Source organism: Pogoniulus pusillus, chromosome 22 (genome assembly GCF_015220805.1).
Source record: "Pogoniulus pusillus isolate bPogPus1 chromosome 22, bPogPus1.pri, whole genome shotgun sequence".
In the NCBI taxonomy this organism is placed as follows: domain Eukaryota; kingdom Metazoa; phylum Chordata; class Aves; order Piciformes; family Lybiidae; genus Pogoniulus; species Pogoniulus pusillus.
The window spans coordinates 5273627-5293827 of NC_087285.1; the positions used below are offsets into that span (position 1 = coordinate 5273627).

Here is a 20201-nt window from a genome sequence, read left to right on the forward strand (position 1 = left end):
ATTGACCTTCTGGGACTAGAGGTTAAAATGTGAGCTGATGAAGCGCAGCACCAGGGACTTGTTACAGCTGCTACTGACCCCAGATTACATTCCCAGAACAAGAGAAAAAAGGCTTGTCACATCCCCCTGACACCCATCCTTTAAGTACTGATAAGCATTGATGAGATTCTCCCCTCTCTCCAGACTAAAAAGCCCCAATTCTCTCATTGGTCCATCATAAGAGAGACTATGTTCTAGTCTGCTGATCATCTTTGTAGCCTTTGCTGTACCCTCTTCCCCAAACCCCTGTGTTTTTAACTGACCTGGAGGATTTGATCCCCAAACTGAAATTTACCATAGGTGAATATAAATTATTGCAGTTTTGCCCCTTCAAAGCTGGAGTTCATGGCATGAGTACAAACCCAGCAGCATGCACACCTGTGCATGTGTGTTCAGAGCACACATCCATACCCATGAATCCAGTGGCACACAGCACACACATGTGCACAAACACACGCACAGAGAATGCATTTGCAGAGCCATCCTCAAGCTGGAAGTAACCAAACCAAATCAATGAGAAGGAACTTAAACTGCTCCAATTATCATCATTCGCTTGCCTTTGATTTAAAACCCATTAGCAGACAGCAGGCAAGTAACAATTAGGTGTTAAAAGACTGAAGGCCAGGTTAATTTGGGAAGAAACAGGTTGATTTTCCAGCCAAAGATATCAATGGAATCTCATTTAATCCAATTCAGGTATTTCATTTTATTAGAGGGATATTTGCTATGCTACATATCTTCTCTTAGCCCTATAAAAGCCACATTAGGGGCATTTTGCTGTTAACTCCATAAGGGAGGCTGAAATGGAGACTAAAATCCAGGAATGCTCTGTTGGGGTTGTTTTATAAATCCCAAATGCTAGAGTATAGATGCCAGGAAGATTAGTTCTTCACACGGCTATGAGGGATGTCCATGATTACACCTGATGGAGGGAGGGAACCACTTAGGGAAGGTTTCAAGCCACATGCTTTGGTTTTAAGTTAAGAGAAATCAAATGAATTTCAATAAGGGCAAGTGTAGAGTCCTGCATGTGCGGAGTAAAATCCCCATGGACCCCCATAGGTTGGGGGTTGAGCTGTTGGATAGCAGCTGTGGGGAAAAGGACCTGGAAGTCCTGGTGGACAACAGGATGAGCATGAGCCAGCAACGTGCCCTTGCAGCCAAGAAGGTCAATGGTATCCTGGGGTGCATTAAAAACATTGTGGCCAACAGGTCAAAGGAGGTTCTCCTCCCCCTCTACTCTCTCCTGGTGAGGCCTCATTTGGAGTACTAGGTGCAAGTCTGGGACCTCCAGTTGAAGAATGACAGAGAACTGCTTGAGAGGCTACAGCAAAGGGTTACAAAGGTGATTAGGAGACTGGAACATCTCTCTTATGAGGAAGGATGGAGACAATTGGGGCTTTTTAGTCTGGAAAAGAGAATGCTGAGGGCAGATCTCATCAATGCTTAGATAAAGGGTGGGTGGCAGCAGGATGGGACCAGGCGTTTTGCAGTGGTGCCAGTGACAGGACAAGGGCTAATGGGCACCAACTTGAACATGAAGAGGAACTTCTTTAGTTTAATGTAAGGGTGGCAGAGCACTGGAGCAGGCTGCTCAGAGAGGTGGTGGAGTCTCCATTTCTGGAGACACTCAACCACCACCTGGACTTGTTCCTGTCTGACCTTCTTTAGGTGAACCTTGCTTGGCAGTTGCACTAGATGATCTCCAGAGGTCACTTCTAATCGCTGTCATTGTGTGTGATTCTCTGTGTCATCAAGTGGGGGAACATAGGGAAATACCTGTGTGTCCTTCTGTGGGCTTCCTACATCTGGATGCCCTCAGATACTGTCCGAAAAAGGGAGATCTTGCATCTGATCTGTACATTTCTCTGTCTTGTACCCAGTGGTACCCAGCAGCAAATCCTGCTGGTAGCAAAAAGAGTTGTTGGTGTTGTTTCATGAGATCAAAAACACTTAGCAAGAACACAAAATCCTGTTTTCTGTGATTTTGGAGGGGATTCCTGGTGTCTGTGAACGTTGCCCACACTCAAGACAAAGCAAAGCAGTCTGCTGTGAGATACTACTGGGTACAGGACTTAGGGGCTGATTGCTGGAGGGTGCTGTAGGTCTTGGTGGTGCCACCTGCTCTTGGTGATACCACTTTGACTCTCCCCATGTGAAACAACTAGAAAAGGGAATGAGGTTGGTTCCTCTGAGCTCACAGAGTGTCAGATCTGCACAAGCAGAACCAGATCTGGAGAAGAAAATATATTGCGGGGCCAATGGCAAAGGACAGTGCTGAGCTTTACAGTTTCCTACAGGTTTTAGGAGGTTGGGTTTTTTTGCTTCCCGATAACAATATCTTCATCTCCTGGAACATGTTTCTGCTCAGTGATCACAGCCAGCAGTGTGCTGCAGCAGTCAGGCTCTGGCAGCATTCCCTTCAGGTTATTGTTTCAGCCTGAGCAGGTTTGTGTCGACTCTGCTTGTCTGGCCCAACAGCTTAATTGGATTTCTTATCATGCCTGTATCTGCTGCCAATACATGGGTGAAGATCATTCATTCCTCAAAGAGGGATGTTCTGTGGGAGAGGCTACAATAAACACAGCAGCTTCAGCCTCAGGAAGGGCTATAGAAACATGGAATCATTAAGGTTGGAAAAGACTTCTAATATCATCAAGTCTAGCTGTCAGTCCAATACTACTATACCCAGTAAATTATGTCCTGGAGCACTGGGATGGAAGGGAGAGAAAGGAAGAGGTTGAAGGTGATGACAAATCCAGGAGCCTTGAGAGTCTTCTGATAAAGTGTTCTTAACAGCATTGTGGCTGGAGTTGGTGAGGAGCAAGGTTCCATCCCCTTTCTGCCAAGACAGGTTGGAGTAGATGATGTGCAATCAAATATGCAAAGGGTGAGTGCCAAGAGTCTGGAGCCAGGCTCTGCTGATGACAGGACAAGGGGCAATGGTGGAAGCTGAGGCATAGGAAGTTTCATGGAAACATGAGGAGGAATTTTTTCCCTGTGAGGGTGACAGAGCACTGGCACAGGCTGCCCAGGGTGGGTGTGGAGTCTCCCTCTCTGGAGATACTCAAAACCCACATGGATGTGTTCCTGTGTGATCTGGTCTAGGTGATCCTGCTCTGTCAGAGGGGTTGGACTGTGTGAGCTTTTGAGGTCACTTCCAACCCCTATGATTCTCTGATCCTCAAGGCCCCTTCCAACCTAGTATTGTATGCTTCTGTGGTTCTATAATTCTATGATCTGCTCCTGGGCTGGCAAGATCTTAGTTCCTCAGTATCTTTTCTGACTCTGGAAGTTCTTGTTTCCAAGAAGAGTGTCCTAAGACCACTTACATGCCTCCCACCACTGTAAGTTGGTGTCTTCACTAAGGATTTCCATCAGACATCCTTCTGAATCACTGCAACATGTGGAGGTGAGGAGTAGATTCAGGCTCAGACCTCACCCCAGTTAGACAGTGGAAGGTCTTGAAACTGGCTCTGGCAGAAATAGGACTGATGATATCAGCTAATTCAAGGCTACTTTCATGCCAGAACAGTGTTGTGGAATCAGAATAAAACCAAAGCTGGTGAGTTGTCAATTTGTTGCAATAGATAGAAATATAGAGAAAGCTATGGTTCTTTTAAAGGGTCATAGATAAAAAGGGTGGGTGGAAGGAGGGAGGGATGGATGGGGGAAGGAAAGAAGGAATGAAAGAGGGAAGGAAGGAAGGAAGGAAAAGAAAGAGAAAGAGAGAAAGTGAAAGAGTGAGAGAAAGAGAGAAAGCGAAAGAAAGAGAGAAAGGGAAAGGGAGAAAAAGAGAGAAAGAGAAAAGAGAGGAAGAAAAGGAAGGAAGGAAGGAAGGAAGGAAGGAAGGAAGGAAGGAAGGAAGGAAGGAAGGAAGGAAGGAAGGAAGGAAGGAAGGAAGGAAGGAAGGAAGGAAGGAAGGAAGGAAGGAAGGAAGGAAGGAAGGAAGGAAGGAAGGAAGGAAAGGCTTTGTGATGTTACTGTTGTGGTTCTCTGGCAGGTCCTTCTCCCCAAGGTCCCACTGGTCCCCTGGGTAAGCCGAGATGTGATCACAGCCCTTGTGTTCAGCTCAGCGCGTCTTGTCTCTCACAGCCCCCCAGGGCTCAGCAATGGGAAATGTTCTCATGCACTAAAAATTGGATTTTATGTGACATTTATTCCTGTTGTTTGCTCTGGGTGTCCTTATTTTCATTAATGAGACTACACACAAGCCCATGTACAGGTCCGTGCCGCGCTGCATCAAATGTGAGACGGCAACTCGGGAAGATAAAAGGCTTTCTAATGTGTTATCAGTTTCTCAAGCTGGCTATTCCTGTTTCTATCTTAAGCTTTAAATATTTGCATTAAGATCCAGATTGCAAGTAACTACTCTCAGAATAGCATATGAAACAGGAATTTTAAATGGAAATGTGGAATGGAAAATGTGGCATTCCGGAGCTGGGCTTATCTGAGCGTGCAGCAAAGATGTGGCAGCCTGCTAAAGCAGCTCCCACCACTCAGAAGGACATTCAGCAGGGCAAAGCAGGTGCTCATTTTTTTTCTGTTGCCTTTTTTTCCCCCCTGATGTGAAAATGCTGCCTTCCTGCCATCATTTCTTACATAATGCATTTTAATCAAGTCACAGAACTGAGCAGTTGCAGTCAATCCGAGCCAGGAATCTCTAATCTCATCCTGAATTACTTTATAAATAGAAACAGTTTAATATTTTTGTATAAATGTATGTCCACTCTGTGGTTTGGGTTTAATATGAAATGTGTTTTCTGTGCACCTGGCTGCAAAGTGCAGCAATAAAAGCTGTGGGAATGATTCAATTTGTCCATTCCTGGTCGTGCAGGGTGGCTTAGTTCTGTTGATTGCTGCTTGTGGGGAAGTGGTTAACAAAGAGTTTTCTCTCACCTTCTCCACAACAATATCACAGCAGCTAAACCAGCTTGTACACAAGTGGTGGTGTGCCAGAAGGAGTGAAGAAACAGGAGAGCAACAAAGAAAAGGAGGCTGAGGGGAGACCTCATTGCTATCTACAGCTCTGGGAAAGGATGTTGGAGTGAGGTGGGAGTTGCTCTCTTCTCCCTAATATCAAGTGATAGAACAAGAGGAAATGGCCGGAAATTGTGACAGGGGAGGTTTAGGCTTCTTTGTTGCAAGAGTGCTCAGGCATTGGCACAGGCTGCCCAGGGGGGTGAGGGAGTCAGCATCTCTGAAGCTGTTCAAGAAACACGTGGCCATGGCACTTGGGGACGTGGTTTAATAGCCATGGTGGTCTCAGGTTGATGGCTGGACGTGATCTTAGATGTCTTTTCCAGCCAAGACAATGCTTTAATGAAATTTGAATGTTTCACATGAAGATCCTGACTGGTCTAATAGCCTCAGAGTGACGAAGCTGAAGCTCAAAGTGTTTGAACTCGTCAAGCTGGCAATGCAGAGACGTGGGTTTGCAGCTAGGTGTATCCATCCATGTAGGATTGCTATCTGCAATCGAGTTGAAGATGTCCCTGCACATTGTAAGTGACTTGGAGTAGATAAGCTTTAAAGGTCCCTTCCAACCCAAATCACTCTCTGGTTCTATGATTCTGTGTTTTCATGATCATATAATTAAGGGACTTAATAACAACAGGTAATAGGACAAGAGAAAATGGCCTCACATTTCACCAGGGGATGGTGGGGTTGGATATTGGAGAAAATTTCTTCCCCAGAAGGGTTGTCAAGCCCTGGAAGAGGCTTGTCAGGGCAATGGTGGAGTGTCCATCCCTGGGGGGTTTTTAAAGCTGTGTAGATGTGGTGCCATGGTTCAGTTAATTAGAAGGTGTGAGGTGATAGGTTGGACTCGATGGTCTTGAACCTGCTTAATTCTGTGATTCTGCACTCTGCTATGTGTTAGTAGCTACTTTAGTAAATCAGATATTGTGCTGGCAAAGGCAGAGGCTGTCAGAACATTTTTCAGTTAAAGAGGCAGGGAGCCCAGTGTAAAAGGCATAGCTGTGCAGAGCTGCTCTTTCCCTTTCATGTTGTGTATAGATATTTGCTCAATACAATGAAAGGGGGAGGGTGGGGAACCCCAACCAGCCATAGTATGTAGGCAAAGCTGCATTTTTATTTAAGGCAAATACAATAGCAAAAGCTATATTCAGAGTAAAAGGCAAGTGAGGAGGAGCATTTCTTTTTGTTTGAAACACTGTAGAAGCCTGAGGACACTTTTTTTTTGGAGGTTATGTCACCCTCCCCACATTTAATCAAGGATTTATGAAATGGAGCAGGACTGGGGGCAGACCTTTGTCTCATGTCTTCGTGTTGGCTCTTTTCATCCTTGTTCATGCTTCAGCAATCTAATTTTTATTTCCTTTTCAGAGCAGTCAAAGACAGAGGACAGATTAGAGCCCTGAGAGCAGCTTTAAATGCAGCTGAAACCTGCACTTGGGCAACGGCACTGAGAGTAGAAGTGTCCTAATTGAGGAGATTAGTTGAAATTTAAGTAGACACCTGTGAAAAATACCCCTCTGGAGGTGACAAATCAATATTGTAAATGTTGGTTATTTTTAATTTAGGCTGCTGGCCTTTCAAGGGAACTGTGCTACCTGAAGTTGGAGGTTAGAAGGTAGTGCTAGATGAAGGAGGGGTGATTTTGAATGAGGTTTGATTAGATCTGAGTTATTACGTAGAAAAAGGTGCAAAACATATCTAAGGTGCACTGATTTTCCTTATCCTAACCAAAAATTGGTATTCATGGCAAGATGCTTTCATTACTAAAATGATCTGTGTTTACCTCCATTTCCCATGAGGGAGTTAAGGGTTCTATGCTGATGATGAAATTGTAGATACCTTCAAAGACAGCTTTAATTCCCTGATCAGTTTGAAAAAAATACATAAATAAGTAAGAGATGCAGCTCTCTGTGGTATGGTTAGCTCCTGGCTGGCTGCCTTTGGCTTTTCTATGAGGAAACACACAGAATACCAGAATTTCAGGATGGTATGGCTCTATAGGCATCCTCTGAAGATCATCCAAAATCCACTGCTAAAGCAGGGTCACTCACAGCAGCTTGCCCAGGGTCACAATGGCCAGGTGGGTTTGGAATCTCTCCAGAGAAGGAGACTCCAGAGCCTCTCTGGGAAGCTTGCTCCAGGGCTCCAGCACTTTCACACCATAGAAGTTTCTCTTCAGGTCCAGGTGGCACTTCCTGGCTTACCACTTGCCCTGTCACTGGGCATCACTGGAAACAGTCTGGCCTCATCCCCTTGTCCTCTACCTTTAGCTCTTGCTGGACACTGATCAGATGCCCTCTCAGGTTGTTCTTCTCTAGGCTTAACAGCCCCAGGACTCTCAGCCTTTCCTCCTCACATAGATGCTGCAGACTTCTCAACATCTTCATAACCTCCCTTGGGCCATCTCCAGTAATTCCCTGTCTCTTTTGAAGTGAGGAGCCCAAAACTCCCCATAGTACTCCAGATTTGCCCTCGCTGTGATGGTCTCTCCAGAGCCTGCACAAATTACCTGCACCCAGGTTTGACAGTGTTGAGTAAATTAGTTTTGCAAGTTTCTGGCCTTTGATTTTTAAAGTCACTTCTCTTCATTATCTTCGTCACCATCAGACCAACTACATTTGCATTTTGGCCTGAGAATGAAGCCCAGACATTTATTCTCATTAAGAGGATTACATTGTTCTTGTCCAAAACAACACAGCAAAACATCACCATTACTCCAAGCGATCATTGTGAGTGTAGCCAATAATTAGTGACTCATCTCGGGGGGGGGGGGGGGGGGGGGAAAAACCCCACCCCACTTGGGAAGCATGATAATTACCCACATATTTCTTTGGGTCAGGCAGTCAGGTTGCATCAAACACTAAATTCATTATTCCATTTATATAATTTTGAAGTAATTAAAAACTGTGTTGTGCATCTGACTGAGCAGATCCCCAGTACCAAATCATACATCTAAATTAAGAGCTGGATGGAGCACTGATGGCAAATATGGGCAGGGAAATATTTTTTCTCACTTCTGAGGGAAAAAAAAAAGCAAACCCTGAGCAAATATGTATTTTCTACATCACCATGCTTCCCAATAATTGCTGTTTTGTTTGCATTTGTTTTGCTGTCTCTGAAAATGTGCTGAAATTAAATGAAAGTGCTAAAATAACAGCTCCAAACTACAGTGGGAAGATCTCAGCGTCTCTTGGTAGGGCCAGACACAGCCTTGACTGACTGCAGCACTGCATGAGGCTTAAGTTATTAATATTAATAGATATAATTTGATATTACTATCAAAGCAAGGCTGGATACCTATTGAGCCAGAGCTACTAGACATGTTTGGTCTCATATAGAGAGCCTGGTGCACCAGAGAGCATCCAGTCACTCTTGTATCACCTCCATGAGCACAGCTTCTTAGCAGGAAAGTGCTCTCTTGTCTTAGTTCTGTATTTCCAAGGGATAAACCTGTGATCACAGGCTCACAGGCTCACAGGATGTTAGGGGTTGGAAGGGACCCAAGGAGACCATTGAGCCCAACCCCCCTGCCAGAGCAGGACAATACTGTCTAACACAGATCACAGAGTGGAGTGGTTTGGGTGTTACTCACCCCCACACACACACTTTGGAAATCACCCAGACTAGACTCAGCCAGCTCTGGAAATTGAATGAAGCTTATATTTACAGCTAGCACAATATACAAGCAGATATTTACAGTATATATACAGCTATAGACAGAAATAGAGAAATAGACAAGGTAAAAGGTAAAACAGAAACACAACAGCCCTCCCCGAAACCTGAGTCTCCAGGAGGGGCTCCCAACTACCCTTTCACCTTCTCCCACCTCTCTCTACCTTGCCCCAGATGTTGCCTTGTGCCCCAAGGAAGAATGGAGGGTTGGCCAGAGGGGTTAGGCAGCAAGTGGATTAATCAGAGAGATGGAGGGTGAGGTTAGAGAGAAAATGCCACTCAAAGCCCAAGCTGTGCCCAAACTGCCTTATCAATGTTTATACCCTTGTTCTTAAACATCTCAGCAAGCCTATGAGTGAAGTAGACATCACTATTATTTCTCTTTCACAGCCTGTGATCTAATCCTTCTCACCAAAACATTCTATCTAGCGTCAAACTAGCACACAGAGGAACACATCCAGACAGGCCTTGAAAGTCTCCATAGAAGGAAGCCCCACATCCTCTCTGGGGAGCCTGTTCCAGTGCTCTGTGATCCTTACAGTAAAGAAGTTCCCCCACAGAATTAGCCATTGTCAGATACTGAGGGTCGATTACCCCCTGTATCCAACCCCTGTCAGATTGAAGCCAGTGTTAAACACAACAAAACAACATTTTGGCCAAAACCCCCCAAACAAAGCAGTAAGTTGAATGATAGCATCATTAAGGCTGGAAAGATCATGAAATCCTACCAAAAGAGTAGGTTGAATGATAGAATCATTGAGGTTGGAAAGATCATGAGGTCCTACCTTCTACCCAACACCTCCATGACCACTGGACCATGCCCCCACATGCCACATCTACTCACTGTTTGCTCACCCATTGGCTTTAATTTGGCATCGCTATGGACTGTGTCCCATATTCCCTATATGCAGAAGTTCTTTACAATGAGGGTGCTGGAAGAGATTGCCCAGGGAGGTGGTGGAGACCACAGCCCTAGAGATATTCAGGATCACCAACCTGATCTAGTTGGGGATGTCCCTGCTGCTTGCAGGGATTTCAGACTAGATGACCTTGAAAGGTCCTTTGCAACCCAAACCATTCTATGATGTTGTGATTTTCTTCCTTCTCCTCCTCGATACACACCAGAAGATGTTTCTATAGAATGTGTATTTTCTTTCCAGGTTACAGCCCAAGAGCTGGAAGCAGCAGGCTTTTTGGTTTGCATTGCCTGCAGTGCTATCAGTAACACTGGCAGCAGAGAGCATGCAGAGTGCTTAGGATGTTGTGTTGTTTAATTGCTGTTTGTTAAAATCATTGGGCTGGAGGGGTGAGGGAGAATTTGCAATTGATAGCAGTACTGCTGGAATGAAAGAAAAGTTGAGAGGAAAGTGCTAATTTTGTGCAGGATTTGATTTCTCTGAGGATGGAAAATGATTTAAACTACTGCTTGTGCCTTGAGTGTGCTGACAAATGCCAGTGCTTGTGCTCCAGTGCACACTCTGGTTTCTCCCCTCAGTGCACACACAGCCTTCACACTGGAGATCTTCCTGTGGAGCACGGGAAAGGGAGGTTTTATGCAGCCCCAGGGGCAGGGTCATCTTGAGGCAGCTTATCACTCTGTTTTTCCCCTTTCAGTGAAACACTGAATAATTTCCAAGCTGCCTTGGCAATGACAGGAGATCCAAACAGTGGCCCAAGAATTGCAGTGATTTAAAAGAGGCTGCTGAGACCCTAGTCGAGCTGTGGGAGAGGCAGGGGTGTCAGAGTGATTTATTGTTATTTATTGGCATGGAATCAGGCTCATGGAATCATTAAAGTGGGAAAAGACCTCTAAGCTCGTTGATCCAAACCATTCTGTAATTCTATGATTCTTTGAAATGGTCACTTTGAAAAGTTTATATAATTGTATTGATGTTTTTTTACACCATGGTGATTTGTTTCCTTTGTGTGTGTGAACCTGGCAGGAAGACAGCATCTCCCCTGGGAGGCTGCAGCATGACTCTGGAGCAGCAGATAAGGGGTCTCCAGGGATAAGAGCTGTCGAGGGTGTCTGGGTCTGAGCTGAGCAGCCCCAGAAGCCTCCAAGTCAGGAGGCTCAGCAGGACTGTTCTTCAAGATACCTGAGCTGGCTTTTTCTACTTTCCATGCCTGTGTGGAAGTCTTTTCTGCAGGGCAGCAGATCTGTTTGCGTGAGAGTGGTGGCCAGGACCCACTCTGTACTGCACAAACCTTTCTGCTCTTTGATTTCATTCCCTCCCCTTTATTGTTGAGTGAAGCAGATTTACTGCTCACAGAGAAAATCTTGGTTCAGCTCACAGAACGTCAGCCTCTGGCAAAATGAGCACTAGTTGCTGGGAGGTGATGAGAGGAGCTGTGCTGGACAAAACCAGAGGAGCAATGGGATCACAGAATCATACAATGGCAGGGATTGGAAGGGATCTTTGGAGATCATCAAGTCCAGCCCCCCCTGCTAATGCAGCCAGACCTAGATCAGGTTGCACAGCAATGTGTCCAAGTAGGTTTTGAAATCCTCCAGAGGAAGAGACTCCACAATCTCTCTGATCAGACGTTTCTGCTTGTGCTCGTGTGTGCGTGGAAGAGCCTCAACCATTGTACCCACCTTGCCTTCTATGAGCACAAAATCAAACCTGTCTTCAGAACATATCTTCAGAATGAAATTAGAGAAGAGTAGATTCAGGTTGGAGGTCAGGAGGAAGTTCTTTGCTGTGAGGGTGGTGGAATACTGGAACAGGTTGCTCAGGGAGGTAGTGGATATATTCAAGGTCAGGCTCAGTGGGGCTACAGGCAGCCTGATCTAGTGGAGGATGTCCCTGCTCACTGCAGGGGGATTGGTCTAGAACACCTTTGGAGGTCCCTTCCATCCCAAACCATTCTATGATTCTATGATTCAGAAGATAAGTAAGAATCTGGGCAGAGGGAAGGTGTGATGAGAGGCAAAAGCCAGCACACTACTGTGGGTTACCATGAGCCATCTAAATGTGTCCCCCCAGCAATGACCTCTCTGCTCCCAGGTCTATCCAGAGAAAGACACAGCACATCCTGCTCCCAGTTTAAGCATTTTGAGGTGTTTTGCTTCCCCCTCCCAGTTTCTAGCAGTTCTGTTTCTCTTGGATTTTTGCTGACAGGGCAGAACTGCTGGTAGCAAACACATTATTCATTGTGATTGAGTGCCTAGTATTTACTTGATATATTTTTTCAGTCCTCAAATTAAAGCCATTTACTAGTCAGAACAGATGTTAAATTCAGGACTCTTGTTGATTGTTAGTGTGACACACACATGGAATGTTTTAAACGAGAAGGCTGATTGGATTTTAAATATGCTGATCATACTGGTGGAAATGAAAATAATTGAAACTGGGAATAGCTGAAGTGCTTCCAAGAAGAGAAGACAGAGGTGGAGTTTGGCTTTCAAAGCCCTGATTGCATAAATCACGGTGAATTCTGCAGCCTAAATACAATAATCTGCTGTATGTTAGAGCAGCAAACAAGAGACTTGCAGGGTTGATCCTGCAAATCGGCAGGGAAGGAAAAGAGTTGGAAAAATGAGGCAAAAATCTGTTTTCAGATCAATACTTCAGCTATTTTTCCATACACTTCCAGGAGCTTGAATCTATTGTTTGCTTATGGAGTAAAGTTACATTTTTCAGGCCATCTGACATTACCAAGGGATCATCAAGGCTGAGCAAATCTCTTGCAGTCTCTTTGCCTGTAGAAACTCTGTCTCACTTTCCTAACATGGAGAAGGTGATGGCTTCACTCTGTGGTAAAAAGAAGTGGGCTGCATGTTGGTGTTGGATTGTGATTGGACTCAATGATCTTGAAGGTGTTTTCCAGTCAAAATGATTTGGTGCTAAATGATTCCAAAGCACTCAAGAGAGGATCCAAATCTCCAGGTCAATTTATTGCCATCAAAATGAGGAAGAATTTTTCTGTGTCTGTGCATGCATTTTGCATAGGAAAATAAAACCTCATCAAAGTATTCATGAGAAAAATGTCTATTTTAATTCAAATGGAAGGCTTTGCAGTGCTTCATTTTCTAGTGGTGGCCAGGTGGGCATCTCTGGGTTGTTCCTGGGCAATAAGATGTAAGTTCTGTTCCCTATTTGCTCTGAACCCATTGGAAGTCTGACATGAAATCTGCAATATCAGCTCAACCTGTCTATAAAGTTCTCCAGCTCTGTGAAGGTGTTGAGAGACTTCACTGCTGTCTGAAGGATACTTTTCTACATCCGAATGAGACAAGATGCATGTCCTGTAAGGATAGTGGATAGAGATATATAGATGATATAGATCATAGAATCATAGAATCAAACAGGATGGAAGAGACCTCCAAGATCATCCATGCCAACCTAGCAACCAGCCCTAGCCAGTCAACCAGACCATGGCACTAAGTGCCCCAGCCAGGCTTTGCTTCAACACCTCCAGGGACGGCAACTCCACCACCTCCCTGGGCAGCCCATTCCAATGCCAGTCACTCTCTCTGACAAGAACTTCCTCTTAACAGCCAGCCTAGACCTCCCCTGGCACAGCTTGAGACTGTGTCCCCTTGTTCTATTGCTGGTTGCCTGGCAGAAAAGACCAACCCCCACCTGGCTACAACCTCCTTTGAGGTAGTTGCAGACAGCAATGAGGTCACCCCTGAGCCTCTTCTCCAGGCTAAACACCCCCAGCTGCCTCAGCCTCTCCTTATAGTGTTTGTGTTCCAGGCCTTTCATCAGCTTTGTCGCCCTCTTCTGGACACGTTCCAGTATCTCAACATTGCTCTTGAATTGAGGGGCCCAGAACTGTATAGATACCGATATAGATATAGATACAAATATAGATATAGCTATTAATAGATATAGATACAAATATGACATTGAAGGATTTATGGCATTTGGAAAGTAATACAGTCACCACTGCAAGTAAACCCCCAAGTTAACCCCCCAGAGGTTGGGTTTAAATCTTATGGCTTTTAATTAAGTTTAGTGGCTGAGTACTGCTTGTCCTAAACCATTTTACTGGCACTTCTTCTGCAGCAAAACTCTTCAAAGGCTGACTGTTGTGCCAGCTTGACCCCGCGTGAACTGGTGCCAAACGTCGCAGGGAGAGAAAATACAGGTTGAAAAAGCAGCTTCTGAGCAGGTACAAGTTTTATTTGTTATAAACCACTTTGGTATATATGCACTTTCTTCTTCTGCCTGTTATAATTTACAGATTTATAACACTTGCTGAACTTCTCAAATTGAGAAAACTCCCACCGAGGCAGTAAATTGCTGTTGCGTTGACTGATCCTTGACAATCTATTGTCACAATGCATGGCACATGAAAGCAGTCTGGCACTGGTGCTGCAGAGAGCCTCCTGACACAGGGCCTCTTCTGGGGCTGTCATGCTTTATTATGCTCCTGATCCATGGAGGAAAGGTTGCTAATAGCAGACATTGACCCACACTGGTGGTAATTGCTGTGAAAACATTACTCAAGCTGATTATGTTAATGACAGAAGGATGAGGTGCTTCCTAAGAACTTAGCATGGCATCATCCAGAGATGCTTTATTTATTTAGCTGATTGATCTTTTAAAGGTTTATAAAATGCCTTCTCTGGATAATAACACAGAATAATCATGTACAGACAAATTAAACAACCCACAAAGCTAAAGGCAGCTAAAGGCTGGTTGCAGAGCTGATTTTCATGTAAGAACTCAAGATTTTTATGGGCTTATTTACATAACAAGTCATGGTCTGGTCTCCTTTACCAGCCATGGAGTTGGCTTCAGCTGTAAATTTTAATGCTTTGCAGCTAGTGGAATGAAAGATAATGGTTTGCATATTTTAGTGAGTTTAAAAAAAACCTTTTTAAATGGAAGAAAACAGTGTGGATTTCTTCCAGCAGAATGAGCTCTTCCCTAACATTGTGCTGATGCACACTTCCCCAGGGCAAAGGTAGGACTTTTCTCCTCCCGGTTAGTACCTGCAGCTTGCCTCCTCTTTGTCTGATCTCCTCTCTACCACAAACAAATCTACTCCGGTTCTGATCACCCCTGATCCTCTGAAGCTGGGAGAAAGTGGAGCTCATCCTGCTTTTTGACTGTTTAAGCCAAGGTAGATAAGCAGATCTTCACAAGGACAAGATGTAGGACAGACTTATCCTCCAGATGGAAAAGTGCTGCAGGAATAACTTAAATGGTATCAATTTCTCCATATAAATGGTCTAATAAGGGATCCTGAAGATCATTCTAAACCAACTGTGACTGAGTCCATGAGGAAACAGCCAAGTGGAAGCTCTGAAACAGAGCCTGGAGACTGATGATGTTCCATCAGAAGAACAGAAGGAGAGGTGGCCAAGAGCAAAATGATGGCTTCTCTGCTCTTACTTCTGGAATATCCCTTTGTATTTCCTCTAGGCTCAGCCTTCAGGCTCTCAGCTCTCATCACTTCACAGTGACTTCACTTGGACTCAAAGGACACTGACAGTAATTTCATCTGTGTCATCTTAAGCTCATTTGACCACAACAGAAAAATGGATTAATAGATGTTCACATTCGGAAGAGGTCATTGCTCTGTTGCTGTGGAATGTCACATCTTTGGTATCTGCTTCAGGACTTGGTTTAATGGACAGTGTAGATGTCATAGTCAGTGGCTGGGCTTGATGATCTTAGAATCTTTGGAATCTGCTTCAGGACTGAACTTGGAACAGGCTGCCCAGGGGAGCTGTGGAGTCTCCTGCTCTGGAGATGTTCAAAACCCACTTAGATGTGTTCCTGTGTGATCTTGTGTAGGTGATCCTGCTCTGGCAGGAGGGTTGGACTGAATGAGCTTTCGAGGTCCCTTCCAGCCTGTGACATTCTGTAGTTCTGTGACTTGGTTTAATGGACATTGCAGATGTCATAGTCAGTGATTGGACTTGATGATCTCAGAGGGCTTTTCCAACTGTAAAAGTTCTGGGCTTCTCAAGAGAAGTGGTGAGATACTGAAACGTGTCCAGAAGAGGGCGACAAAGCTGATCAGAGGCCTGGAACACAAACCCTGTGAGGAGAGGCTGAGGGAGCTGGGGGTGTGCAGCCTGCAGAAGAGGAGGCTCAGGGCAGAGCTCATTGCTGTCTGCAACTACCTGAAGGGAAGCTGTAGCCAGGTGGGGTTGGACTCTTCTCCAGCAACAGAACACAGGGACATACTCTCAAGTTGTGCCAGGGGAGGTCTAAGCTGGATGTTAGGAGGAAGTTGATGTCAGAGAGAGTGATTGGCATTGGAATGGGCTGCTCAAGGAGGTGGTGGAGTCATCGTCCCTGGAGGTGTTGAAGCAAAGCCTGGATGGGGCACTTAGTGCCAAGGTCTAGTTGATAGGATAGGGCTGGGTGCTAGGTTGGACTGGATGATCTTGGAGGTCTCTTCCAACCTGTTTGATTCTATGATGATTCTATGATGAACTGTAACAATTCTACAAGTCCATGAAATCTGACAAAATGGCTAAAACTGAAGACAGCTGAAGAATTCCTGCTCTCTTTCCCACCTTCATGTGCAAAAAGATGCACTCTTGCTTCCTTTTGCTTTGCATCTTAGGGCAATTTTTGCACTTGCAACCCATAGCAGGCTGCATGAAGGATGCATCAGAGCACAGCACCATTGGACAAGCTCTTGGACGGCGTGGCCAAAATTGAGCTTTGTCAGCCTGCATTAAATCAGTCCTGTCTTAGCAGTTATGACTTCAAACCTGTACGGGAGACAGAAACACCAACCCTTGGCAGGAGCAGCACAGCACTAAACCTTTGCTTAAACATCCTTTAGAGAAACCAGGGCTTTGCAAAAGGTCCCTGCTCACACTCCTCACTCAGCATTAAAAAAAAGGACAAAAGCAGCTGTTTGCTGTGTGTTCAGTGGCTGGAAGAGAGAGGGCAGGTTTGCTACCCTATTTTCCATCTTATTTTTCACTGGGTAATTAAAATTAGAGTGGAAAAATAAGGGAAAAAAGTGTCAGAAACCTGAAGTTCATGTTTTGGCATACCTCAGCTCTTGCCACCTTCCCAGCATCTGTGTTACTTAATAAAAAAGCAATCAGCTGGACTGATGAGTTTTCATGTCTCTTTTTGTTCTACAGACTGCAGGGGGTAACATCTGTTCCTCCTCACTCTTTCCCCCAGCCCTGAATGGGAAATTAAATACAAATTACAAAATTAAAGTAACTTTAGATGGGGAAGTTGATGCTTGAGTTTCTTCCCTCTCACCCTTTTGAAGGTGATGCTGCTGGAGCTGAGCCAGTGGGATGTGGCCCCCTTTATGACCTTGCTGATACCTGTCACTCTGACTTTGCATCTCCAAAGCTATTCCCGGGCTGTCAGCTGCTAGTGAGTGAACTACTTTTGATATTGCTGTTGGTGGCTGATTGCTGTCAATCAACTTCATTGCTGGCTTTGAAAAGTCACTGCTATGGCTGCAGCTTCCCCAACCTGTCCACTGTGTGAATACTGATAAAGAGCCCTCAGCTTAGGCAAGAGTCATTAAAAGAGCAGCTGAAATGTTACTAGTTCAGGTATTTCTGGGGAGAATGTGCTGTTCTGAACATCCCCCCTGTGAGCTTCTAATATTCAGAGCACACAAATCATCTCTCTGGATAGAAATCCAATAGCTCTCTCCAGAACTACCTGTTAAAATTCAGACAGTAGATTAAATATTTACTTGTTCCTTCTTAGGTACTTCAGGTTCACCAGGAGAATTTAAAGTGGTACTAAATGCTGAGGAGCAGCAGGAGAAAGTCCAGGACTGGGGCTGTCCTCAGGTGAGCACCACAGGACCCACATCTGTGCAGCCACTGGAGCATCCTCTCATGCACTCTTTGTGCTTAGACGTTGTAGGTACTGCTTAAACTCTTCCCTGGGATTTGACACTACAGGCTGTGGGTGTCCAGAATATCTGTCTGGAGGTGATCCAGCAGAGTGATGAAGCCTGCATCTAAATTATCTTTAAAGCCCCCTGCAACATGAGAAAATGCTTGGTGGTCAGGGCTTTGCTCATGAGTGGGTTTAAATATAAGCATGGACTGAACTGCTTTGAATCAGAGCCTGGGTAAGTTGGGTTTTTACAGACTTGAGACATGAGCAGTGTGCTGGCAACTGAAGTAGCAATTCTGCTGTTCAAAGATTAAATGAACTAGGATTCCAGTCTTTCATGCTTTCCCTCACTTTATCCTTAAGCAACATCTGTGCAACCATTGGACTTGATGATCTTAAAGGTCTTTTGCACCAAAAATGGTTCTGTGATTCTATAATTCTCTATGATTTCACAATTCCATGATTCTATTATCTATTATTCCTTGGTTCTATGTTTCCACAATTCCAGCATTCTGTGATTATATAATATTTTCTTCTATTCCACTTCATTAGGATCTGATGTAGCCAAAATACTTCTGGTTTTACTGTTGGTCTCAAGCTGATGTTTCCTTTTAGTTCATTATTCATTCCATTCACTGGGCCTGAAATTGATGCTTGATTGTCATGTAAACTACTTTGCAAAAGCACTTCTGAACTGCAAAGATATAGGAGCAGTGGGGACAATGTATTCCAGGGATGTCAGTCCAGATGACATGACAGGGTGGTTGTTAATGGGGTAGCTTTCAATAGTAACCCACTCAAGTGATGCTTTTTTTTGTGTGCAACTTGTAAAGGTGGATTCTAAACACATCCAGCCACAGTTAAAAAAGCAATTTAGACACAATGATCTTCTTTCACTCAACCATATGGACTTTATATCTCTCACAGTCTTTATTCCACATACAGTTTTTGTCTCTCTTGAATGGTTTCTTGTTCTAACAGCTGTGCAGTAGATGGAAAAACCTGAAAGCTGAACTAGTCTGTGCCCTGAGCATGTATTTCCAAATAGATATGAGTTTACTGCAGGAGCAAGGGATAATTGTTTTGAGTTTTGGAAACGACTGGCAGAAGGTCAGTGAATATATGGAGAGACGTAAGGGGAGAGAACTTGGGCAGATCTGCTTCACAACTCATACTTTTTACATATTTTATTCCATAAAAGGCTAAAAGAAAAGAGGAGCTTCAGTGCAATTTACTTGGGGAGGTAATTGGAGCAGACATCCAAGTCTTAAGTAAATCAGCTCCATATCATTTGACACACAACATTACTTCAATTAGTATGACTTTCACCATTACCTAGGCAGAGGGAAAGACATACCATGCTAATCAGGATATTAAAGTGACACCAGCATTTATGTATTAGCAATATTTACTTAACAAATGAATGCATGAAAAATGAGATTGGTCTAGAAAGCTCTTTCAGTAGACAAGACATGGATGGGTTTTTTTTTTCCTCCCCCACCACAGGAAATTCTTCCTTGTACCTTATCCAGTTATCAAATTATCAGTGCAGCTTAACCTGATGCCTCCTTTCCTACAGCTCGTGTCCCAGCTTGCACAGGCTGTGCTGCACATACGGAAATTGTATGCCACTTTCTGAGTGGCTCACGAGGCTGAAAGCTGTTGTGAGGAAGTGCTTTGAACAAGTGCTCCTATGCCAGTTAACCCAACCACTCATGATGGTTCCAGACCTGGAACAAGAAACCACAAACTCACCCCAATTTCCACAGCTGGAGCACTGTGATCACCAAGTTCAGGACTGTTTAAAGCAGAGCAAGTTTCAGGTTCAATGTCAATACAGATGGGTCTGTTCTCAGGGTTATGGACCTACATCTTCTCTAACAGTCTGCCAGTAAGACCCATGTATTCTTCAGGATGTTCCCCCATGTTTTTTTTTTATCATGCAGGTGTAGCACAGGTCAACCTCTGTATGTAAGCCTCAGCACACAGCTGAGTTGATGAAAGTCTGAGAAAGTGAGTCTTGCTCAGCCTGGAGAAGAGGAGGAGGCTGCTGAGAGACTTTATTGTGGACTTTTGGTACCTAAAGGGACTGTTCAAAAGGCTGAGGACAGACTTTTGAGCAGTACTTGTTGTGACAGGACAAGGGATGATGGTTTAAACTAAAAGAGGGTGATGTAGACTGGAGAGCAGGAAGAAATTTTGTACTCTGAGGGCAGTGAGACCCTTGCCCAGGCAATTGGGAGAGGTGGGACATGCCTCATCCTTGGAACCGTTGCAGGTCAGGTTGTATGGGGCTCTGAGCAACCTGCTCTAGTTGCAGGTATCTCTACTGACTGCAGAGGATTTGGATGAGATGACCTTTAAAGGTCCCTTCAAACCCAAACAGTTCTGTGATTCCATGTGCACTGAGCTTTAAACTCATGGTCCAAGTGAATTGTGACCGTTTCCTCTATCCCCTGGGACCAACTGCCTGCAAAAGGACAAAGGACATGCAGACCTTTCCTAGCCTCTGGCAAAGAGTGGGGAATATACAGAGATTGAGTTCTCAGCCCTGAAAACCCTGGGAGTTTTTGATGTCTTCTCACCTAGGATGGAATCATCTTCAGGAAGCAAGAAAAGAGTCTTTTTAAGACTTCATTGTTGAACACAGCAATGAGGGTTTCTGGTACACCAGGGCTACAGCTTCCAAGGCTTCTCACTCTCTTG

At 44.6% G+C, this 20201-nt stretch overlaps 1 long non-coding RNA gene across 3 annotated transcripts in view; it reads left to right on the forward strand.

The window, feature by feature from the left end:
• Positions 1–20201, forward strand: part of LOC135185127 (uncharacterized) — a 55416-nt gene that overhangs the window by 30143 nt on the left and 5072 nt on the right. For 2 of the 3 annotated variants that reach the window (XR_010306359.1, XR_010306360.1), the window contains exons 4-5: positions 13710–13815; positions 17358–18378. This is a non-coding gene — a long non-coding RNA (uncharacterized LOC135185127). Of the gene's footprint in view, positions 1–13709; positions 13816–17357; positions 18379–20201 lie in introns of those variants that run through there. The other variant, XR_010306361.1, reaches the window with a different exon arrangement.